The following is a 25648-nucleotide window of genomic DNA, read 5'->3' on the forward strand; positions in this document are numbered from 1 at the left end:
TGTTGTCCCAAATGGCCAAATGACAAGATTTAATGCTTTTTTTATGGCTGAATTATATATATAATATACATATATATACATATATATATATATATATATATATATATACACACACACACAAACATATACCACATCTTATTTATCCATTCATCTATTGATGAGCACTTAGGTTGCTTCCATATCTTGGCTACTGTAAATGATGCTTCAGTGAACATAGGGGTTCATATATCTTGAATTAGTGTTTTTGTTTTCTTCGGATAAATACCCAGGAGTGGAATTGTTGGATCATGTGGTGGATCTATTTTCATTTTTTTCAGGAATCTCCATACTGATTTCTACAGTGGCTGCACCAATTTACATTCCCACCAACAGTGTATAAAGGTTCCCTTTTCTCCACACCCTCACCAACACTTGTTATTTGTTATCTTTTTGATGATAGCCATTCTGACATGTGTGAGGTGATATCTCATTGTGGTTTTGATTTGCATTTCCCTGATGATTAATGACATTGAACATCTTTTCATGTGCCTGTTGGCCTTCTGTATGTTTTGTCTTCTCTGGAAAAATGTCTGTTCAGATACTCTGCCCATTTAAAAAAATTTTTTTTATAATTTTTTTGTGATGTAGACCATTTTTTAAAAAAGTCTTTGTTGAATTTGTTACAGTATTGCTTTTGTTTTATGTTTTGGTTTGTTGGCTGCAAGGCATGTGGGATCCTAGCTCCCCGACCAGGAATTGAACCCTCACCCCCTGCATTGGTAGGCAAAGTCTTAACCACTGGACCGGCAGGGAAGTCCCACTCTACACATTTTTAATTGGATTTTTTTGGGGGGTTTATTGCTATTGAGTTGGATGAGTTTTTTTAAAAATAGATTTTGGATATTACCCCTTATCAGATATATGATATGCAAGTATTTTCTCTCATTCAGTAGGCTGTCTTTTCATTTTTGTGGATGGTTTCCTTTTCTGTACAGAAACTTTTTAGTTTGATGTAGTCCCACTTGTTGATTTTTGCTTTTGTTGCCTTTGCTTTTGGTGTGAAGTCCAAAAAAATCATCACCAAGACTGATGTCAAGGAGCTTACCTCCCATATTTACTTTTAGGAGCTTTATGGTTTCGGGTCTTACATTCAGGTCTTTAATCTACTTTAAGTTAATTTTTGTGTCCAGTTTCATTCATTTGCGTGTGACTGTCCTGTTTTCCCAACACCATTTATGAAAAGACTATCCTTTCTCCATTGTATATTATTGGCTCCTTTGTCATAAATTAGTTGACCATATATGTGTGGGCTTATTTCTGGGCTTTCTGTTTTGTTCCATTGAGTTACGTTTTTCTTTTTTTCGGTACACAGGCCTCTCACTGCTGTGGCCTCTCCTGTTGCAGAGCACAGGCTCCAGATGTGCAGGCTCAGCGGCCATGGCTCACAGGCCTAGCTGCTCCACAGCATGTGGGATCCTCCTGGACTGGGGCACGAACCTGTGTCCCCTGCATCAGCAGGTGGACTCTCAACCACTGCGCCACCAGGGAAGCCCTATGCATTTGTTTTTATGCCAATACCATACGGTTTTGATTACTATAGCTTTGTGATATAGTTTGAAATGAAGGGATTGATACCTCCAGCTTTGTTCTTGTTTCTCAAGATTGCTTTGGCTATTGGGGATCTTTTGTGGTTCCATACAAATTTTAGGATTGTTCTATTTCTGTGAAATTACCACTGGACTTTTATTTTATTATTATTATTTTTTGACCATGCTGTGCAGCATGTGGGATCTTAGTTCCCTGACCAGGGTTCAAACCTGCGCCCCCTGCATTGGAAGCACAGAGTGTTAACCACTGGACCACCAGGGAAATCCACCACTGGACTTTTGATAGGGATTGCATTGAATCTGTAGATTCCTTTGGGTAGTGTAGACATTTTTACAATATTAATTCTTACAATCCATGAGCATGGAATATCTTTCCATTTATTTGTGTTTTCTTCAATCTTTCATTAGCATCTTACAGTTTTAAGTGTAGAGGTCTTTCAGTTTCTCGGTTAAATTTATTCTTAGGTATTTCATTCTTTTTGATCAATTGTAAATGGGATTGTTTTCTTAATTTCTCTTTCTGATAGTTCATTGTTAGTGTATAGAAATGCAACAGATTTCTGTGCGTTGATTTTGTATCCTGAAACTTCACTGAGTTCATTTATTAGTTCTAATAGTTCTTTGGTGGAGTCTTTAGAGTTTTCTATACATAATATCATGTCATCTGTAGATAGTGACAGTTTTACTTCCTCCTTTCTAAATTGGATACCTTTTATTCTTTTTCTTGCCTAATTGTTCTGCCTAGGACTTTCAATACTCTATTAAATAAAAGTGGTGAGTGTGGGCATCCTTGGCTTGTTCCTGATCTTAGAGGAAAAGCTTTTCACTTTTCACCTTTGAGTATGATGTTAGCTATGGGTTTGTCATACATGGACTTTATTATGTTGAGATACGTATCCTCTGTACCCGTTATCATTATGTAATGCCCTTATTAGCTTATTACAGTCTTCTTTTTAAAATCTGTTTTGTGTAAATATAGCTACCCCAGCTTTCTTTTGGTTTCCATTTGCATGGAATATCTTTTTTTTTTATTCCCTTCACTTTCAGTCTGTGTGTCCTTATGTCTGAAGTGAGTTTCTTATAGGCGGCATATAGATGGGTCTTGTTTTTTATCCATTCCAGCCACTGTATGTGTTTTGATTGGAGAATTTAGTCTATTTACATTTAATTATTGATAGGTATGTCCTTATTGCCATTTTGTTATTTGTTTCCTGGCTGTTTTTTAGTTCCTCTGTCCCTTTCTTCTTCTCTTGTCTCTTCCTCTGTGGTTTGATGACTTTCTTTAGTGGTATGCTTAGATTCCTTTCTCATTATCTTTTGTATATCTCTGTAGGTTTTTGCTTTGCGGCTACCATGAGGCCTATATATATTGGATTGGCCAAAAAGTTCATTCGGTTTTTTCCATAAGATGGCTCTAGTAGCGCTTAGCTGTCTTTAACTTCATTCGAAACAGTTTTGTTAGATTGTATTGGGACAGCTGTCATATCAGCATGCATTTAAAAAAAAAACTTATCAAAATTGCATTTTGGGGGACTTCCCTAGTCGTCCAGTGGTTTAGAATCCGCCTTCCAATGCAGGGGACGCAGGTTCAATCCCTGGTTGGGGAACTAAGATCCCACATGCTGCAGGACAACTAAGCCCGCATGCTGCAACTACTGAGCACACGAGCCACAACTAGAGAGCCTGCATGCTGCAACTACAGAGCCCACGTGCTCTGGAGCCCATGCAACACAACTAGAGAGAAGCCCATGAGCCGCAACGAAGATCCTGCATGCTGCAACTAAGACCTGACACCGCCAAAAATAAATAAATAAATAGTAAAAAAAACCTGATTTTTTTGTAGCCATTTTAATATGGAAGATGGAAGAAAAAAAGCAACATTTTCAGCATGTTATGCTTTATTATTTCAAGAAAGCTAAAAACGCAACTGAAACACAAAGAAAGATTTGTGCAGTGTATGGCGAAGGTGCTGTGAATGATTGGACGTGTCAAAAGTGGTTTGTGGAAAAAAAAAGTGGTTTGTGAAGTTTCTTGCTGGAGATTTCTCGCTGGATGATGCTCCACGGTCAGGTAGACCAGTTGAAGTTGATAGTGATCAAATTGACACATTAATTAAGAAAAATAAGCGTTATACCATGCGGGAGATAGCTGACATACTCAAAATATCCAAATCAAGCGTTGAAAATCATTTGCACCAGCTTGGTTATGTGAATCGCTTTGATGTCTGGGTTCCACACATGTTAAGTGAAAAAAACTTTCTTGACCGTATTTCTGCATGCGATTCTCTACTTAAAAGTAATGAAAATGTTCCATTTTTTAAAACAAATTGTGACGGGTGATGAAAAGTGGGTACTGTACACTAATGTGGAACGGAAGAGATCATGGGGCAAGCGAAATGAACCACCACCAACCACACCAAAGGCCAGTCTTCATCCAAAGAAGGTGATGGTGTGTATATGGTGGGATTGGAAGGGAGTTCTCTATTATGAGCTCCTTCTGGAAAACCAAACGATTAATTCCAACAAGTACTGCTCCCAATTAGACGAACTGAAAGCAGCACTCGACGAAAAGTGTCCGGAATTAGTCAACAGAAAACGCATAATCTTCCATCAGGATATCAAGACCACATGTTTCTTTGATGACCAGGCAAAAACTGTTACATCTTGGCTGGGAAGTTCTGATTCATCCACCGAATTCACCAGATATTGCACCTTTGGATTTCCATTTATTTCGGTCTTTACAAAATTCTCTTAATGGAAAAATTTCAATTCCCTGGAAGACTGTAAAAGGCACCTGGAACAGTTCTTTGCTCAAAAAGATAAAAAGTTTTGGGAAGATGGAATTATGAAGTTGCCTGAAAAATGGCAGAATGTAGTGGAACAAAACAGTGAATACATTGTTCAATAAAGTTCTTGGTGAAAATGAAAAATGTGGTTTTTATTTTTACTTAAAAACCAAAGGAACTTTTTGGCCAACCCAATAACAACTTATGACAGTCTATTTTAAGTTGATAAGAACCTAAGTTTGAAAGCATTCTAAAGCTCTACATTTTTACTCTCCTTCTATATTTTATGTCTTTGATGTCACATTTTACATCTTTTTATTATGTGTATCACCTAACTTATTTTTACTACTTTTGTCTTTAACCGTTATATTAGGTTTTTAAATTTTTTAATAATTAAAAAATTTTCCTGCCCCTTCACCTTCCTACTAGCTTTATAAGTGATGAATCCACTACCTTTACTAATATATATTTACCTTTACCAGTGAGATTTATACTTTCATAAGTTGTCTTGTTACTAATTTGTGCCCTTTCTTTTCAGCATAAAGGAGTCCCTTTAACATTTCTTGGAAGACCAGTTTAGTGGTGATGAACTACTTTAGCTTTTGATTGTCTGGAAACCTTTTGTTTTTGAATTAATTTTTATTGGATGATAATTGATTTACAATGTTGTATTAGTTTCTGCTGTATAGAAAAGTGAATCGGTTATACATATACATATATCCACTCCTTTTTAGATTCTTTTCCCATATAGGCCGTTACAGAGTATTGAGTAGAGTTCCCTGTGCTATACAGTAGGTCCCCATTAGTTATCTATTTTATGTAGTACTGTATATATGTCAATCCTATTCTCCCAGTTTATCTACCCCCACCCCGGAAAACATTTTATCTCTCATTCAATTCTGAATGATAACTTTGCCAAGTAAAGTATTCTTGTTTGGATTTTTTTTCTTTCATCATTTTGAATATATTGTCACTCCCTTCTGGCCTGCAAAGTTTCTGCTGAAAAATCTACAGGTAGTATTATGGGGGTTCATAACAAGTTGTTTTTCTCTTGCTGCTTTTAAGATTCTCCCCTTGTCTTTAACTTTTGACATTTTAATTGTAATGTGTCTCAGTGGGTCTCTTTGGGTTCATTTTATTTGCAACTCTGGGCTTCCTGGATCTGGACATCTGTTTCTTTCCCCAGGTTAGGGAAGTTTCCAGCCATTATTTCTTCAAATAATTTTTCTGCCCCTTTCTCTCTCTCTTCTCCTTTTGGAACTCCTATAATGCAAATGTTAGTCCACTTGATGGTGTCCCATAAGTCCCTTAAGCTATCTTCACTTTTTTCATTCTTTTTCTTTTTTGCTCTGATTAGGTGAGTTCCTCTGCCCTATCTTTGAGTTTACTGATCCTTTTTTCTGTTTCATCTAGTCTGCTATTGAACCTCTATAGTGTATTTTTCAGTTGAGTTATTGTATTTTTCAGCTCTGTGGTTTATGTTTGAAACTTTCTTATATTTTCTATTGATACATCTTTGTTGGAATTCTCACTGTATTCATCCATTTTTCTCCCGAGTTCTGTAAGCATCTTTATGACCATTACTTTGAATTCTTTATCAGGTAAATTACTTAACTTTGTTTCCTTATGTTTTTTTTTCCTGAGGTTTTCTCTTATTCTTTTGTTTGGAACATATTCCTCTGTTTCTTTGTTTTGCTTGACTATGTTGGTTCCTGTGCGTTAGATGAAATAGCCACCTCTCCCAGCCTTGAAGGGTTGGCCTTGTGTAGGAGATGAAGCTCACTGTTGAAATCTGCCCTAGCTCTTGATTGTCTCTCAAACCTTTGTGATTATCCAAGTGGCCTATTTTATTTATTTATTTTTATTGGAGTATAGTTGCTTTACAATATTGTGTTAGTTTATACTGTACAGCAAAGTGAATCAGCTATACATATACACGTATCCCCTCTTTTTTGGATTTCCTTCCTGTTTAGGTCACCACAGAGCACTGAGTAGAGTTCCTTGTGCTATACAGTAGGTTCTCATTAGTTATCTACTTTATACATAGTATGAATAGTGTATATATGTCAATCCCAATCTCCCAGTTCATCCCCCCCACCATATCCATACGTTTGTTCTCTAAGTCTGTGTCTTTTATTTCTGCTTTGTAAATAAGATCGTCTATACCAGGGGTCTGCGGCCTGTTAGGAACCGGGCTGCACAGCAGGAGGTGAGCGGTGGGTGAGTGAGCAAAGCTTCTGCTGCTCCCCATCGCTCGCATCACCTCCTGAACCACTGTATCCCAGTCCCCCCCACCATGGTCTGTGGAAAAATTGTCTTTCACGAAACCGGTCCCTGGTGCCAAAAAGGTTGGGAACTGCTGGTCTCTACCAGTTTTTTCAGATTGCACATATATGCGTTAATATACGATATTTGTTTTTCTCTTTCTGACTTACTTCACTCTGTATGACAGTCTCTAGGTCCATCAGCCTATTTCATTTTTAGTAGCTCCTAGTAGTTGAGGGTGTGCCAAAACCTTTCGGTGTCTCAAAGGGGAGGATCTCAGTCAGCACCGAGATTCAGACTGATTGAAAGCCAGACCCTCAGGCAGCAGCTTTTAAAGAATAGACATAGGGGCTTCCCTGGTGGCGCAGTGGTTGAGAGTCAGCCTGCCGATGCAGGTGACACGGGTTCGTGCCCCGGTCTGGGAAGATACCACGTGCCGCGAAGCGGCTGCGCCCGTGAGCCATGGCCGCTGAGCCTGCGCTTCCGGAGCCTGCGCGTCCGGAGCCTGTGCTCCACAACGGGAGAGGCCACAAGAGTGAGAGGCCCGCGTACCGCAAAAAAAAAGAATAGACATATATCTTCTGTGGAACTGCAAGTGTAAACCCCGCTGGCTCCCTGAACCAGGTGATCTGGAGATGTCTGCCGGGCAGCAGTCTCAAAAATCAGGGCTCCAGATGAGTGTATAAGCTCCTTTCTGGGAGGCACTGGTGAGCTGTAGCAAGGTAGAGGGAGAGTGCAAAGGTGATGTTCCTCAGCGTACATTCCCTGAGAGCAGCTCCATAGCTTCCAGACGTGTGCCAAACCTAACGCCTGTCCCTAAGGCCGAAGATTTAGGAGTAGCAAGTAGGCCTCCTTCACAAAAAGCCTGTGGAGGTCTTTCAGTCTGCTGTCTGTGTAGTGCCCTGGGGGTGGTAGTTGCCAAGGACTGTCTTTCCAGTTGTTTCTGGCCCATGGGACCGAGGAACACCAGCCCTCCTGGCCACCAGAGGCAGGCGATCAAGGGGTATCCCTGGGAGGCAGCCGCAAAAACCAGGGCACTAAATGTAAAAACTGGGGCACCAGACTCATATAAGAGTTCCCATCCTCCAAAGTCTCAGGGAAGGTTTACAGTCAGCCCTAAGATGTGGGCTTAATTAGAAGCCTGCCCCTCAGGCTGAAGCTGTGATGATAAGGTAATAGGAGCCCCTGCGTCTGTTGCCTCTTGCTGGGCCCGGGGAGTGGTAGCTGTTTAAGAACTCTTTCTCCATTGGTTACAGTCCTGTTGGACGTGTGAGCATAAGCCCCACTGCCCGCCAGAGCCGGGCAATGCAGAGGTGTCCCCTGGCAGCAGCTGCAAAAATCAGGGCACCATATGTAAAAACTGGGGTGCCGGATGTGTGTAGAAGCTCTGCTCTGGGAGATACAGCACTCTGGGGTATGGCCGGGGAGAGCACGCAGAGGGCACCCACTGACTGGAGCAAGGCAAAGGGGAAGTGCACAGATGGCGCGCACAGAAAAAAAAAGGGGAAAAAATGAAAGTAAAGGAAAAAGAAACCAAGAAGAGAAAGGAGAATGGGAAATAAAATAAGAGGTGAGGGAGATGGCACCTGCTGGCTTTAGCAAGGCAGAGGGATTTGGAGGAAGATGGTGCCCACTGGCTGAAGCATAAGGATGACACCTGCTGCAAAGAAAAGAAAAAATAAAAGAAGAAAAGATGGTACCAGCTAGCTTACGTAGGCATAAGGAGAGCAGAAGATGGTACCCACCAGCCTCTGTCCCTGAGAATATCCCAGCAGGCCCCATCCCTTCAGACCAATGCTTTAAAATTAGCAAAGGAGTCTTTCACATCAAGTCTGGGTGCCTTTCAAAAGGCTGCTTCTGTTCTGTGCCCTGGAGCCGGTGAGTCTGCGTGTGGCCCCTTTTTTTAAAAAAAATTTTTAGTGGAGTATAGTTGATTTACAATGTTGTGTTAGTTTCTGCTGTACAGTAAAGTGAATCAGTTATACATATACATATATCCTGTTTTTTTTTTAGATTCTATTCCCCATATAGGCCATTACAGAGTATTGAGTAGAGTTCCCTGTGCTAAAAAATAGGTCCTTATTAGTTACCTATTTTATATAGTAGTGTATATATGTCAATCCCAATCTTCCAATTTATCCCTCCCCACCCTTACCCCTGGTAACCATAAGTTTATTTTCTGCATCTGTGACTCCATTTCTGTTTTGTAGATAAGTTTATTTGTACACTTTTTTTTTAGATTTCACATGTAAGCGATATCACATATTTGTCTTTCTGTGTCTGACTTACTTCCCTCAGTATGACAATCTCTAGGTCCCTCCATGTTGCTGCAAATGGTATTATTTCATTCTTTTTATGGCTGAGTAATATTCCATTGTATGTACGTACCACATCTTCTTTATCCATTCATCTGTTGATGGGCACTTGGGTTGTTTCCATGTCCTGGCTATCGTAAATAGTGCTGCAGTGAGCATTGGGGTATATGTATCTTTTCAAATTATGGTTTTCTCTGGATATATGCCCAGGAGTGGGATTGCTGGATCATACGGTAGCTCTATTTTTAGTTTTTTAAGGAACCTCCATATTGTTCTCCATAGTGGCTGCACCAGTTTACATTCCCACGAGCAGCATAAGTGGGTTCCCTTTTCTCCACACCCTCTCCAGCATTTCTTGTTTGTAAACTTTTTTTTTTGCGGTACGCGGGCCTCTCACTGCTGTGGCCTCCCCCGCCGCGGAGCACAGGCTCCAGACGCGCAGGCTCAGTGGCCATGGCTCACGGGCCCAGCCTCTCCGCAGCATGTGGGACCCTCCTGGACCGGGGCACGAACCCACGTCCCCCGCATCGGCAGGCGAACTCTCAACCACTGTGCCACCAGGGAAGCCCTAAACTTTTTGATGATCATCATTCTGACTGGTGTGATGTGATTCTTCTTTGTAGTTTTGATTTGCATTTCTCTGATAATTAGTGATGTTGAGCATCTTTTCATGTGCTTTTTAACCATCTGTATGTCTTCTTTGGAGAAATGACTATTTAGATCTTCTGCCCACTTTTTGACTGGGTTGTTTTTTTTTGATATTTAGCTGCATGAGCTGTTTGTATATTTTGGAGACTGTGTGTGGGCCCTTAAGAGCCAAACCTCAGTTTGTATCAGCCCCTTGGGTCTCATGGGTGCGAGCCCTGTTGTTTTTCAAAACCAAATGTTTGGGGGGTTTATTTACAGGTGCCAGTCTTAAAGGGTGGAGCGCTCCATATAGGGTATGAACGCTTTGCTCCTCAGAAAGAAGCTCCAGGTCTTGAGTTCCCTTCCGAATGTGCGTCACCATGCCGGGTTTGGGGTTTATGGTGAGATTGTGTCTCAGCCTTTCCTATCCTCTTCGATGTGGTTTCCCTCTCATTTGCCCCATGTGAAGAGGTCTCTCTGACAGGTTTTTTCAGTGGAATTTGTTCCATATATTGCTGTAGATTTAGTGTGTCTATGAGAGGAAGTGAGTTCAGGATCTTCCTATGTCATCATCATGAACCAGAGCAAATTATTTTTCATATGGAGGGAGAGAGAGAGAAAAAAAGATCTCCATATCTATTTTTAAATTAAATCATGGGTAGGAGAAACCTCCAAAGTAAATCCTGGTTATTGTTCATATCAGGAAAAAAATTAGTAAAATCATGAAGTGTGCTTTTGACATCAGTTTTCTAGAACTGTTGTTTAAGAAGCCCTCTCTGCGTAAGACTCTTAAATGGCATCTCTTTACATTTCATCATTACATTTTGAGGTTCACAGCAGGAAGCAAGGCTTATTGCCTCTGTTCATGGTGTTTCACTTTTGAGGAAGACATCCTTAATTAAATAATTAGTCTTAAGAATATAGATGAAAAAAATAAAGAATGTAGATGTACACAAAAGTATAGTTCTTAATTGCTGATTACTCTTTCTTGCTGTAGACAAATCTTTCTGAGAGTGATTTTTTTTAAATGAGAACTTTAAAATTAGCAATATCCACTCATATAAAAAATGCTGAAGAGTTTCACACTCATTTAGGATAATCACGCATTCATCCCAAGCCGTTCCTTGTGGTCACCACATTTCTCTTTGGTATTTGAATTCATCCATGGCATCACAATGGAAGTAGAAGACTTCATAGCTGTCACTTTTCAATATTGAGTATGTTTCTACATATCCTTTATATTTGCCATTTTTATGGCTGTTTAATCTATTGAGCAGATTACTTAACTGTTTCCTCACTGTTGAATCCCCGCCATTTTGGATTATTTCCTTAGGATAGTCCGTGTAATGGGATGACAGGGTCAAAAAGCGTAAATATCTTTATGGCTCCTTATGTTTTTTTGCCATCAGCAGTATTGTATCAGTTTCTCTACAGCCTTGGCTGGCATTGAATATTATTTTTAAAGAAACAATAACCAAAAAACCCTGAAAAAGTGGTTTTCTTTTTTGTTAACTCAGTATGTCTAAAATGACACCCCATTGTTTTCTTCCTCTCATTTTTTGAGGCAAAGGAAGTGATGTACATTGTGGCTGGTGTTCCTCTACCCAATTTTCAGTTCATAGCACACTAACAGATGTGTAAATAACATTTTGAAATAGGATTCAAAGAACAGGAAGAAGAAGGATAAGCCACAATATGCCAATAATGTCACCAGAGGGTACCAGGATGGAAACCTTGTATTGTAGAGACAAAGATAAATCTCAGTTAAAGTTCGGTGACTTGCCCAAAATCCTAACTGGTTTTAGTATAACTAGTTTAACCAGCTGTTAAGAAACTGGCTATTAAAGAAACTAAGTCTGTGCATGACCAAGTAGGCTGTGATCTCTTCTAATTTGATCACTTTACTCAGATCTCTAATGGATGTTCGTGGTTGGCACACGTATGGATATTTGATCTTGATTGGAGGATAGTTAGTGATTTTTTATTTGCATCAAGTTTTGTTTTCGATATCAACAAATGCATTAAAGTCTTAAGAAAATTAATCGAAATAATGTATCTCTAGTTTGATGTAACAGACATAAGATCACAATAATCTAACACTTAAGATTCCTTCTCCTTGTGTTTAAATGCTATGTTCTATCATGATAATGGAGTTTATGGTTTAATATAAATCCTGGCTGCATTGCCATTGGGTAGTAAATTAAATATTTTATATAAATGTTTGCATTCAGCCACAGTCTTTTATTCCTGAGCAGTGGTTCTTAACCAGGGACAAATTTGTCCCATATAGGACATTTAGCAATATCTGGAGACTTTTTTTTCTTTCATTTTTTGCGGTATGTGGGCCTATCACTGTTGTGGCCTCTCCCATTGCGGAGCACAGGCTCCGGACGCACAGGCTCAGTGGCCATGGCTCACGGGCCCAGCCGCTCCGTGGCACGTGGGATCCTCCCAGACCAGGGCACGAACCCATGTCCCCTGCATCGGCAGGCGGACTCTCAACCACTGCGCCACCAGGGAAGCCCTGGAGACATTTTTGATTGTCATGACTGGGAGGATGCTAATGACATCTAGTGGGTAGAGGCTAGGGATGCTGTTAAACATCTTATGATACACAGACCAGCCCTGAACAACAAAGAATTATCTGGCCCAAAATGTTAATAGTACTGCTGTTAAGAAATCTGGTCTAGAGTGAACTGTTTTTGGACCTCACTTTTACTTGGGAGTTAATGCTATTTTCAAAATATAGTTTTGTTCATCTCAAGAGAACATGTTTAGAGTCTGAGACTCTGAGCCACCAATCACTGTGCAGTAATTGAAGCCAGTGTGATGCAAAGAGTTTCTAGGACCCAGAAGAAGTATCAGCCGGGTGCAGAGTGCTTTTCTGTTGGCTTTCTCACTGTCTATGCTTTGAATATATTTTTATTCACTAAAAGAAGCGAGTGAAGTTCAATGTATTTTGAGAGTGTCTACCGTATAATATTGTATCACTAAAGTGAAGAATGTTCTCACACAGTGCAAGATGAAATACACTGTATTGAAGGAAAAGTCCAATTATCTTAACACACAAATGTTAGCTGTAGTGGGTCTTTTGTGCTTTATTATATACCAAGTTGTCTCTGTCTTATTAAAAATTTCAATTCTAAAGGCCAAAAGATCAACAAGGGATAAAGATGTATTAGTGCTAATTGTTAACCAACCAACAAATATTTACTAAACTACTTCTTTTATGGGCTTGGCAATGTGCTAATAGGGAATATGGAAACATACATTTATCTCACTTAATTTTCACCTAATTGTCTGATTATTATGAGGTGTAGGTCATGTTATTCCCATTGCATGTATGAGGAAACTGAGGCTCAGAGAGATTAAATGACTTGTTCAAGGTCACTCAGCTAGTAAGTGTGGGAGCTGTGATTCATTCAAACCCAGGTTGGTCTGACTCTAAAGTTCATTCTCTTAAACACAACTCTCTATGTCCTCCTTAAGAAAGAGGTACTTTCTTTGAGGTGGGGCTAAACCAGCCACCAAAGGATGCCTGCGGAATCTGCTCTGTGGGCCTCTGTTTGATCAGGTGGACTTCCTGTAATTGGGAGAATGAAGACAGGTGCATGTAAAGCAATGAAGTATTGCCCTCAGGAATAGATGATGAAAAGAGACTATCTCAAGTCTTTTCCATGCCCCTTCAACCCTTCCAGCCCTTCTTTAAAAAAAATAGAGGCACATCCTTCCAATTTTTCCACATTATTCTAGGATAGAGGGAGTCAAGGCCAGTGTAATCTCTGGGATAATTCCATTACTTCTTTAATTCCAGCTGATTTTGATTTCAGCTTATATTTATGGACCAAAGTGCCAGGTGCTATAGGAATTAACAGGACAGAGTGTTCTCTATTCTCAAGGATATTGAAAACCTCAGGGTCTTATCATTTTTCCCAGTACAAGTAGTTACAGACCTATTCTAAACCTGGGCCCTGTGGTAGCCAGTATTCTTCTAGTTTTGAGCATCATACTAAAAAATTTCAAAGGAAGGGAAGTATTCCTTTTCCCCAGAGGTAAGCAAAAGCTGCATTCTTGTTTTGTGTATTTTATGTTCTCTGGCATCTCATACCTGAGTTGATTTCTTACTCCCATCCTCAAGCATTTCCTGTCCAACTGCTGCTTATTCTTTGAGGTATTTTTCTGTACAAAGCAGTTCTTGGTCATCTCAGCCCATATTGATTATCTCCACCCTAGAACAGTCAAGGCAGAATTGACTTTAAGTCTCAGCTGTACTGCTTATTGGCTGTGTGTTGTAAGGCAAGTCGCTTTACTTCTCTGAGCCTCCATTTCTTTATAGAAAATAATAGCACGTATCTCAGAGTGATCGCACAGGTGAAATACTTAACTTGGAGCCAGGCATATAATAAATATTTAGTAAATATCAGCTATTATCATTATTATTGTCATCATCGTCATTGTCACTGTCTTGGTCATGAACAAATTTGTTCATCTCACTCTCTGGTTTATGAATCTTTGCTGGCTCCCAGTTGCCTATGGTATCAAATCCAAAGTTCTTAACTTATCATTCATTATCTGGCCCCCACCTACTTTTGTGGTCTTTTCTCCTATATGCTCTTTTTAATATTCCCTTAATTTTCTGATCACTCACCCTTAATGTTCCAACCCCTCTGCCATGGTTCTCACTGTTCCTTAAAACTGACGGGGTTTTAGTTGTTTCAGGCCTTTATGGTTGTTTCAGGCCTTTATGGGTTGTTTCAGGCCTTTATGGGTACTTTCCCCTCTATCTGGAATAGCTGTCTCCCATCCTCAAATGCCTCTGAATCCAGCTTTATAGCACATTCTCTATGATGCCCTCTCCAAGTTCCTGCCATTTATTCATCATTCATTCATTCATTCAAGAAGAATATAGTGAACACCTACTGTGTGTCATGCACTGCCCTAGAGGCTGGGGCTTTAGCAGTGATCAAAATCCCTATCCTCATGGAGCTTACATTGCTAAGCAGTTAATTTAAACAGTTCAGTTTAAGAGACATTAGTTGTCCACCTACAATGTGCCCAACACTATGCTATGCACTGGGGGTACAAAATTGAGTAAGACTTCACCCTAGCCTCAAGGCTATCATCTGGAGAGAGAAGACCTCTAAACAGATCATTTCCACGCATCGTGGTAAGGAGCCTAATAGAGTTAACCTGGAGTTTTGTGAAAGCACGGAGATCTTCAGGTAATTTGGGGTTGGGGAGTTTAAAATTTAAGGCATCAAGTGGCAGGAAGAAGGCCTAAAGTGGCGGGCCAGGGTCTGATCCTGGAGGGCCTTGTGGGCTGAGACTAAGGAGTTGGAATTTTTATCATATATAGCCGTCATTTTCAGACTTGGGTGTGCCTTACATTCACTTGTGGAAATTATTTAAAACTACCTAAAACCAATAAATCTGATGCCCAGGGCCTATCCCAAAGCCCCTGAATCAGAATCCTTGCTGATCTGTATTTTTAGCAGCTTAAAAGATTTCTGATACCCTCCGGGGTTTAAGTACTTTTGCTATGGGAAGCTATTAAAGGTTTGTAAGTAGGGACCTGGCAATCAAACTTGTGTTTTGGAAATATCACAATCACTCTGACAGAGAATGGATTTGAGAGGGATACTGGAAGTGAAGACAAGCTAGGAGACAGTTTTCTAGATGAGAGATGAAGAGAGTGTGACTTAAGACCCAATGGCTACGGAGATGGACAGATGGATGGAGGGGATGGATTCAGAAGATTCCCATAAAAAAAAAATCAATGCCAATTATGTTCTGGAAGTGATAATAAAATTTTTAGAGAAAAGATCACAGAAAACATTAATTTATAAATGATAGAGCATCGAGCTCGGAAAGTAAACATAAACAATCAAGGAATCAGTGAAAACTACATTTACCATCTCTGATTTTTATTTTCATAACAAATTATACAATTATGCAAGAATGAGTATAACATATGTTTATACATTATATTAAATTGTATCTATTAAGAGTTTCTGCAGTAAATAACACCACTTTCTTCCAATCCTAACAATAACGTGCACGTGAAAAAATGTGGTTTAATATGAATTCTGGTAATATTTTCATCCATTCGCTGGCACTTTTAATGGGTGTGGCAGTGTTACTGAATCTCAGTCTCCTCTTTAGTTCTAAAACTTGTTATAAAGATGTTTTCCTATGTATGTAAACACCAAAACAAAAAATTTCACAGGTTACCAACTGAGAGGGGGAAAGCAATTGTATTCTGTTATCACAGTAAGTATTTAGTTGAGGAAAAGAAGTATTTAAATAAGCATGTAAATAAAATATTTTCACTTCAAAAAAAATTCCACGTTCGAATTGGCAGGTCTTGGTGACTGATAAGATATGGAAGCGAGAAAGACAAGGGGTTAGGGGTCCTTTCCAAGTCTCGGACTGCGACCTCTGTATAAATAGTGATATGTTGTGCGGCCACTGACATTGTTCCCCACCAGAGCCCCCTTTTCTATCCTTTACATTACCTGGCAAGTGCTGGGCCCAGAGAAAGTGCTTACTGAATACTGGATCAAATGTGGCTGAGGAGAATCAAGGTCCCCAAGACCCTTTCCTCCAAACACACTTTCTCTTTATTCCTCTGTGCAATGGCTTTAATTCCAGCTTTAGGAAAATCTTTTCTGCGTGTGTCTTATTCACAGCTGCCAGTTCTCAAATTAATGTATATTGGAATTTAGTCCCCAAAGGGACTGTGGAAAGCTCTTTAAAGGTTTGTTTGTATCACATTGCATAGAATGTGATAGACTTTCAAAATGTTTTATTTAGCTAGTTTCTTCTTTTTCAAGTGCACATGACTACTTTGGGAAAGCCCTGGAGGAAATGTGTATTGGATGCCAGTTCTAGATCAGACTGTGAAGTTTTTTCATTATAGAATTGCAATTAGAGAAAGGACAGGGGGAAAATGGGTTTCTCTGCTTGTCTTGGACTGCCTCATTCAAGATCATGTGGTTGGATTGTCTTTTTGTTATGTATCACCCCACCTAATGAAAAAAGGTTATGAGGTTTAGAAAGAAACGAGGACACTTCTAGTATTGGTTTAGTACTTTCTCTGTCCTGAGGGAAAAGTAGGCAAAGACACCAAAGTGATAATTTTCTCCCATTTTGTCCCATCTCCTTTTTTCTACCCTCAAGTTGTAGTACAAGCAATTGAGCTGTAGAAAAAAATATTTTAATTTCTCCAAATCCTTTATGTTGCTTTTAACTTGTGTGGTACAGTGGCCCTTAGGAGAGAAATTTCCACACCTCTCTTCATACTTAAGGGAGGAAGACAGGCTAGCCCAGAGGTTCTGAACCATGGTTGCATGTTAGGACCTGGGGAGATTTAAAAACTCTTGACACTCAGGCTGCATCCCAGATCAATTAAATCAGCATAGCTGGGGGGGTTGACCCAGGCAATAGTATTTGTTAAATCTCCCCCGGTGATTCCAAGCTACAGGTGATGTTGAGGACTTCCACACTAGTCAAATAAATCCCATGTGAACATATTTTTCAAGCCCCAGATCAGAACATCAGTGACAGCTATCATTTCTTGGGTGCCTCTAATGTATTTTACCCTTTTTTTGTCAGGTCAAGCCTGTTAGCTGGGCAGGGACATGATTCCTTTTCACTTATGAGGCACAGAGGAGATAGGTATCTTGCTCTACATCATACAGCTAAGTGTCTGCCTAACTCCAGATTCTTTAGCTCAGCCAACTATCAGAACAATGTGAGGGTTGATGGATTTTTGTTTTTCGGGTAGGAGACAGTTTGGTACTTTAAATAGAGCATCAAAAAGTTGAGAATTCGTAGACATTTTAATGATTTATGGGAATAATATGCAGCAAATTGAAATCAGGAGTGTTTTAGATTCAGAGACATATGTTAGCTATGCACCTGAACCTTTGAAGTTGTTGGATTCAAAAAAGGAAGCCAAAAGTAGGAATAGGTATTATTGTCCCCATTTTTCAGCTGAGAAAACTGAGGCTTGGCAAGACTGTCACTTGCCCAAGATCAACAAGTAACCAACAGAGGAGATTTGTGTCCCTCCAGAGCCCGTGGTCTTATCACTGTACCATACTGACTCCTGACAAGGAGCTTTGTAGGATGGGAGGGAAGTGGCATGATGGTATATAGGATGGAAAGTTATTCTATTGATAAATTTAGCAATCGGCATAGAAAAAGGTAACAAACCCTGCCTAAAGCTTTCTGTGATCTTGTTATTAAGATGTTTTCTTGGATGACTGAATTGTCTTAGGGTGCCCCATTTAGACTATGGGATTTGGAAATCTTATTAGAGTTTTCTTCAATTAAGTCATTAGACCTTAATGTCATCTGAAGATTTATTTTTATAGTATGAACATCAATGGAATTCTATGTTAAAGAAAAATTTGTCCATAATCATGTCACCCTAAGATATAAAGGTATCTTCTTTTGTTCATGCTCTGCTGTAGTCGACAGGTTTAGGCTTATGCAGTGTTCTCATAGGTGTGATGCCTGGGAGTTCTTTGAGGTCTGGCTTTTTTCACCTGACACCATATTATAAATATTGCCCCATGCTGCTTTATGTGTCTTTATATTTGTCATTTTTGATGCCTATCTTATTTCTTCTTGGTTCATCGTTTAGGTAGTCATCTGTTTGGGGGCATTTTGACTTTTCAATGTTATAAATCAGTATTATGAACACCTTTTGCATGTAATTTTTTTTCTTCTATGGGATCATTTCTTTAAGGTAAGTCCCCAGAGATGGGCCATTTCTCAAGCTTAATTATGCAAAACTTTGATTTAGAAAACTAATATATTCTCTGAGTATGTAAGTAAATAGATTATTCCTGCTTTTGCTACGTAGATAATGGTTATTTACATTTTCTAAAATTGAAGCAAGTTATACAAAGTTTATTGTGTTAGAAAGTAGCCTTGGGGGCTTCCCTGGTGGCGCAGTGGTTAAGAATCCGCCTGCCAATGCTGGAGACACGGGTTCAATCCGTGGTCCGGGAAGATCACACATGCCGCGGACCAACTAAGCCCGTGTGCCACAACTACTGAGCCTGTGCTCTAGAGCTTGCGAGCCACAACTGCTGAAGCCAGTGAACCACAAGTGCTGAATCCTGCGCGCCTAGAGCCCGTGCTCCACAACAAGAGAAGCCACCGCAATGAGAAGCCCGCGCACCGCAACGAAGAGTAGCCCCCGCTCGCTGCAACTAGAGGAAGCCTGTGCGCAGCAAAGACCCAACGCAGCCAAAATTAGTAAATAAATTTATTTAAAAAAAAAAGGAAAAAGAAAGAAAGTAGCCTTGCACTCTTTTGATCCTTTTTGAAATAGAGAACTTAAGTTACTCATTTTTATTACTTTGCTTTGGTTAGAGACCTGCAGTGTTCAGTCAAATGGCTTCTCACCCTTTTCCAGGTGACTGCCTCCAGCCCCGCTGCTCATCCTCTTTGCTCAGCAAGAGAGCCTGGTGATTTTTATTTGATAAAGTTCGAGTCTTGAGATTTAGAGAATGAGTGCCCCACTTCAAAATGGACATGTTTGCGGTTTTTTTTTTTTTTTTTTTTTTTTTTTTTTGCGGTATGCGGACCTCTCACTGTTGTGGCCTCTCCCGTTGCGGAGCACAGGCTCCGGACGCGCAGGCTCAGCGGCCACGGCTCACAGGCCCAGCCGCTCCGCGGCACGTGGGATCTTCCCAGACCGGGGCATGAACCCGTGTCCCCTGCATCAGCAGACGGACTCTCAACTACTGCGCCACCAGGGAAGCCCCGCTTTGCGTTTTTGAGAAAGCTAATTTGATGTTCTATAATGTCTGGTTAACAAAGATATTTTTCATTTTGTTTCAGGGACACTTGGATTTTTTTCCTGCTTCTGTTTTATTACTAAAATCTACAGTGTGGTGAAAGTGGATTAAAGAATGTCCCCAGAGGCTTCCAGGCACATCACCCTTGCTTTTGAATATATATCTGTAGCTATATGAACATCTATAGAGATATATATGTATGCTTCCAATTGCATGTTTTTAATATCTATCAATTTAAAAACCTCATTGTCCGGCCTCAGTTTGTATGACACAAAATACGATTGTATGGACAAAAAAAAACAGGTTGGAAGGTAGGTTCATTCTAAGTAATATTTTCCTGAAACAATACCATAAAAGGGTTTGATTTAAAGCAATTAGAACAAAGGAAGCACATTTCCTTAAAAAATTAAAGTTGAGTAGACTGGATTTTTGGATGAAAAGTGTTTTCCTTTTTTTCTTCTTTATCTGCTTAGAGCATCAGAACTACTGTCAAATAACTCTTAGGTAAAATGTGAAATTTTCCAATTTAAGTTGATTGTACAAACTATTTTACACCTTTGTATCTGGGTGACCACTTAAAAATATGCATTGGTTTAGCATATAGAATTTATGGAATACCAGATACTGCTGTCTTATTCCTCAATTAAATCAGCACATTTCTGGTTGTTGGTTGTCTTTTTTTGTTTGCTGCCTTTGGAGGCTGAGAATGTGCAAGTGTGACTTAGTTGTGTGTAGATACAAAATCTTTGGAGTCAATTTTCTTGGATTTCTTTGCTTCTACTCAACAATAATGTGGAGTTACAACTTCCCAAATTATGGGAATTTGTATTGCAAGCATTCTTTGAGCTTGCAGTTTGGGGGGAGCAGTCATGAAAATCATACATTGTTCTGTGATAAATTTTATTGATAAATATTGGTCTTATTGAGGTAAACGTTTGAAAACTATCTACACATACCCTTCAATTCATGAACGTTCTCAAAGCCGCCGTCAAGCTGAGGAATGCGTGTTGGTGGGTGCAGGGAGCAAAGAGGTGGTGTTGCCCTTGAAGGGGAGTCCGGAATGAGGAGGGACAGGGTCAGGGGGCTGCATTCTGAGAGAGTGGGAGACGGAGTAAGAGCTGACTAGTTGCCTCAGGGAAGAAGAAACTAGTTCAGTAACCAGTAGTAGGCCTTCCTCTGCATTGGAAGGAGCAGGGTTGTGATGGGGCCTGGAGCAGACTGGAAGGGGTGGGGGGGGAGGGAGGGGCTACAGAAAGTCAAAGGTGTCTCTTGACAGTGGCATTTTCAGATCCTCTCAACCCTCTTTTTTTTTTTTAAATGTTGATCTGCTCTAGGGATCAGCCCTTGGTTCTTTAAAAGAAGATGTTGGGGGTAGGAGTTTATTCATTTATTTATTTATTTTTGCTGTGTTGGGTCTTCGTTTCTGTGCAAGGGCTTTCTCTAGTTGTGGCGAGCGGGGGCCACTCTTCATCGCGGTACGCGGGCCTCTCACTGTCGCGGCCTCTCCCGTTGCGGAGCACAGGCTCCAGACGCGCAGGCTCAGTAGTTGTGGCTCACGGGCCTAGTTGCTCCGCGGCATGTGGGATCTTCCTGGACCGGGGCTCGAACCCGTGTCCCCTGCATTGGCAGGCGGATTCTCAACCACTGTGCCACCAGGGAAGCCCCCTCTCAACCCTCTTGCATTCAGTCTCGGAATCGAAGGCCGAGCCCTAAACCCTGCCTGAGAGGAGGAACTTCTCTGAGGCGACAGATACCTTGGAACCTGGCCCCTTCTCTAAATACTGTGCACTAAGCAGTGTTCCAGCTTCGGGGGACTCTGCTCCCACCAGGTTTGCTGCCCGATAGTTTGATTGGAGCTCACGAGCTCACTTGCTTGCACTGGTGGTAGTAGTTTTCTAGATGGTAAATGTATTTCTGCAGCACGAGAAGGTCATCGCCTGGACGTTGTTCATAAACCAAGGTTAAAGGCGACCACGGGCGGGTCTCATGGCAGCCATCTTTGAACATCTCGAAATAACAGCGCGTAAGTCAGTATTTAGATTTTGGAGTGAAAATTGGAGAAGAGCACTTTCCTTTGATTGAAACAGGGATGAATAGCTCCCTGAGCCTGCGAGCGAGTGTGGAAGCAGGAGGGCGCAGCTCCTTGTACCACTGCTGATGAGATTATGGGAAGAAGGGCTACTAGTAGGTCAAGCACATCGACTTGAGAGAAACTAGTGGGCTCTTAAGCTTTAGGCATATTTGCTTATCTCATCTGTGCCCGGTGTTTTCATATGTCATGGTTGGTGTTAGAGGCTGCGCCAGTTTCTTAAACTGGGGCTTGAGAGAACATGCTCCTGCCTCTTGTTGTGTAAACCCTGGTGAGTCGGGACTCAGAGTGTATGTGTGTGTGGGGGGGTGGGTGACAACGGTGTTGGTGTGGCTGAATTGTGCCGAGGGAGGTGTCCTGGTCATGAGTAGCAAGACGGAAGGGCCAGGAGCCCGGTGGGGGTGAGCCAGGTGTTGGGCAGTACTGCTTCCTAAAATAAAGCCTGTTCAGCCCAACCCCCCAAACCTCATGGCCTTGAGACTAAGGCTGGCATTTGGGAGCCCCGCAAACCGCCTGGCCCCATTTTTCCACTCTGCCCACCCATCCCCACTTTGTTGTTTTTTTTTAAATGTTATTTTGTATGAGAGCATAGTTGATTAACAATGTTGTGTTAGTTTCAGGAGTACAGCAAAGTGAATCAGTTATACATATACATGTATCCATTCTTTTTCAGATTCTTTTCCCGTATAGGTTATTACAGAATATTGAGTAGAGTCCCCTGTGCTCTACCGTAGGTTCCCATTAGTTATCTATTTTATACATAGTAGTGTGTATTAATCCCAAACTCCTAATTTATCCCTCCTCCCACCTTTCCCCTTTGGTAACCATAAGTTTGTTTTCCAAGCCTGACCACCCTCACTTTGGAATCCTTTTTATTCACAGAGGACGCAGCAGATGCCCCTCTTCCAGCAAGCCCCTCAAGATGACTCCCCCCTCCCACTGCATATTCCTTGTATTGGAATAGTGCGATGTGAAGCATTGGAGCCCGCCTGTTTCATTCTGCTGCGTACTACAATTAGTTTCCCCCGTTTCCTCTGTTCCAGCAAAAGAGAAGGGATAGAGAACTAGTTATGTGTCTCCCTCTCTTATGTGTTTTCCATGGAGCTTGGCATAATAACCAGATACACGCATTAAAATTAGACTTTATTCAGCATATTTAAGAAGAATATACCAAGGACAGATTAACAGCACCTATTTAAGAAACACAAACATTACTTAATAATATTTAGTTAAACCACAAACATCAATCTCTCTGTATTCCCCAAGCAGGAGTCCGTTATTCCTGTCCAGCAAGAACATGTACTGTAACCATTTTAGAAAGGATCCAATTAAAGCCAACCAATATATGAAACCTTGTCCTTGGGCAGAGTCTCTGAGACTACTGACCCGTGTAACAGTAATGATGTGTGAATTTGACTGGGGTGTGAAGGGGTTTCTCTTCTTGCTGGGGGGAGGAGGATTAAGTCCACCCCTTTTGTGCACCTGAAGGTAAGTTGTGCCAGTGGGAACTTGGCCCCAGGATTGTCGTTTGGCAATCCTTTGAAAAGGCACTTTTAAATTACAAATACTTTTTGATAAGGAAAAGGAAAAATTCAAATTCAAAATTTAAAATACTAAAGAAAACTGTTTATTGACTGAATGCATTTTCCTCCTGCTTTCAGTCTCAAAAACAGCACATAAAATTTGGTATTAAAGGCAGTTTTAGAAATTATTCAATATATATAGCTTTCAGCTTTAATATTTTTATTCTTAAAATATAATAAACTCATCTCATAGTTCTCTTTTCTTGTCTGATGCAAATGCCATTGCTATACGATTGTAATTCTCAAACATCTTAGCTGTGACCCCCGGAGGAGTCCCACTACTTCTTTATGTATTTACCCATCTATGCTCTCTTATCTCTCAGGCAACCGATCAAAGAAAAAAAAAAAACTAAACAGAGCAGCCTTTTTCTGGTTTTTGGTACTGCTCTGGGAGGGCAGGGATGGTGGCAATATAGATCTGCTCGATGCAAACCCTGCCAGTTCACAGTCGGGCACTGGTTGGATCTTGAGACTACATCATTCTTTCCATCCTGCTAACAGGACTCCAATAGCCTGTCCTGGGGCCTTTGCTCTTTAAGGATGAAAGGATTGTCTTTTTTGATTCTGCATTCTATACAATGAATGGAAAACAGGCGTACCAGTGCCAAGCATGTTGTGGAGAACTGCCAGCGAGGACTTTGGCCAAGACGATTAAGTCACAGTAATGACCAACTGTACCAGAATAAGTTCTCACCTGTCGTATATTATACCAGGGATTTAAGGAATGAAAGGCACCACTTCCTGCCACCCCACCTTGGAGCCTCTTATACATCCTGCAGTATACACTTTAAAAAGAAAACTTTACACACAAATATACTATGTTCTACTTCAGAAACTGACCAAGGTGTGGGTCACAAATAGAATTCTGCATGCATTTTATTAACTAACTTTACATGTACGTACTACCCAATTTTGAGGGTGACACTATCTACGGACACATAAATCTAATATCTAGCACCTTATCTCCAAGAACACATATTTTATATACAGTAATAGCTTACATTTAGAAGAATTACTACAGAAAGGAATACACCACTGAAACAGACAAAAATACCGAATTTTTAACATTAAAGTTGTAGCACAGATGAAGGGAGGGGGGAATCCACTCAACTTTGAAGCACCAAACTAAAACCAATCTTGTTTTTGCCTGTATTTTAGAACAAGAGATATCCAGTAACGAATCCTTGGCCATAGCAAACCTCTTGTGAGTGTACAAGTTACTGTGTTTTCCCCTTGGTGTGTATACTTTGAGATACGCAAGCTTTGAGAGGCAGTGATGGGAACATTTGACACCCATTGGTGACCTTCATTTACCTTGAGGATTCTTATTCTACTTACCAAAGGGCAGTGAACTTTAGCTATGGATTTTAGCCCCCTAGTTCTTCCTTCAGCCAGTCTTGCTGCTTTTAGCAGAGGACTGCTGTAAGCAAGCTGGGCCTTTGCCGTAGAGGAAGAGACTGTAAGTAACTGGAAAGAACTTATGACAAGAGCCTCTCTTCTTTTTGACTTTTAGGCTATGATCTGTTCTTTGTGGTTCACTGCTTCTGTCTCCTCATGCCTAAGCTTGGAGGGGCTTTGAGGGGGCCAGGAGCACCTGTCTGGCCCACAGAAAATGAGAGAGACACAGATAAGGACTGAGAGGGTTAAAAGCCATGATGGACCAGATTTTCTCTTATCATCTTGGTAACTGGCTCACGGCCAACTGTTCCTTTAATCTTTTGTCTGCTCTAGGGGGAAAAGACATTTTGCTTAGAGAAGCCTCTCCTGACAGCCCGAGGGTTTGTCTTAAAGAGGAATACGATAAAAAAGACATTATGAGGGGAAAACACTTCTTTTGATTTTTTTCCTCAAAATATGGGGGAAGGCAGTTATGAGAAAAAAATACAGTCCACTAGTTGAAATTGGTACTCTCTGTTTTTATCCCAACAACCTCTGTGGGTTTTATCTTGGAGCATTCAAATTACCAGATGATGGCATAATTTTTCTCTTCCAAATGGTGTATTTCAGACATTTTAAAGAGCATTTTGGCAAAGTCTAAGAAAGAAAGCCAGTTTAATCTTGTATATTACTCTTCAGGTAGTATGAAAAAAATCTTTTGAAGTAACTTTACCTAGCTTAATTGGTTAATTACATAGAAAATAAGGCAATATCAGGCAACTTACAATTTTATAGGTACATTTTTTTAGTGTTTTTCTTTTTTTTGCTGAAATAATTGGACAGTATCTACAGGGTTGAATGTGCTCCCAAAGATGTGTTGTAGTGTGTGTTTTTTGGTATGAGGTGCCTACCTCCTCCTATTATAAAATGGCACTTTTCCTTACCTGTTGAATTTGAAGTAGGTATCCCCTCATCTCTAAATTGGATTGGAGTTGGGGAGGAGACAGAAAAATACCTTTAATCCTATTGCTCACTTCGGTCCTTCCCTGCTGCCACGGGCCCCTGGGTCCCTGTGAACCTGTCAGCTCTGGGTGGGCAGGGATGAACAGGGGTGAGTGAGCACACAGAGCTTCAAGCATGGGATGTTCCTGAAGGGCCAGCACAGCGGGGGCAGGGGGAGTGAGGCAGGTGAAGGCAGTGGGCATG

General features: G+C 40.7%; 1 pseudogene across 1 annotated transcript in view; it reads left to right on the forward strand.

Moving 5' to 3' along the window:
• The window catches only part of LOC309817634 (transmembrane 9 superfamily member 2-like), a 101803-nt pseudogene extending 82231 nt beyond the window's left edge, over window positions 1-19572 (forward strand). Inside the window, exon 19 of the transcript in view lies at window positions 19437-19572. The product of the transcript in view is annotated as a transmembrane 9 superfamily member 2-like (transcript). The remainder of the gene's footprint in view (window positions 1-19436) is intronic.
• Window positions 19573-25648: the final 6076 nt, after the last annotated feature.

The sequence above is a fragment of the Grampus griseus genome (assembly GCF_964374135.1).
Source record: "Grampus griseus genome assembly, chromosome: X".
Classification (NCBI taxonomy): Eukaryota; Metazoa; Chordata; class Mammalia; order Artiodactyla; family Delphinidae; genus Grampus; species Grampus griseus.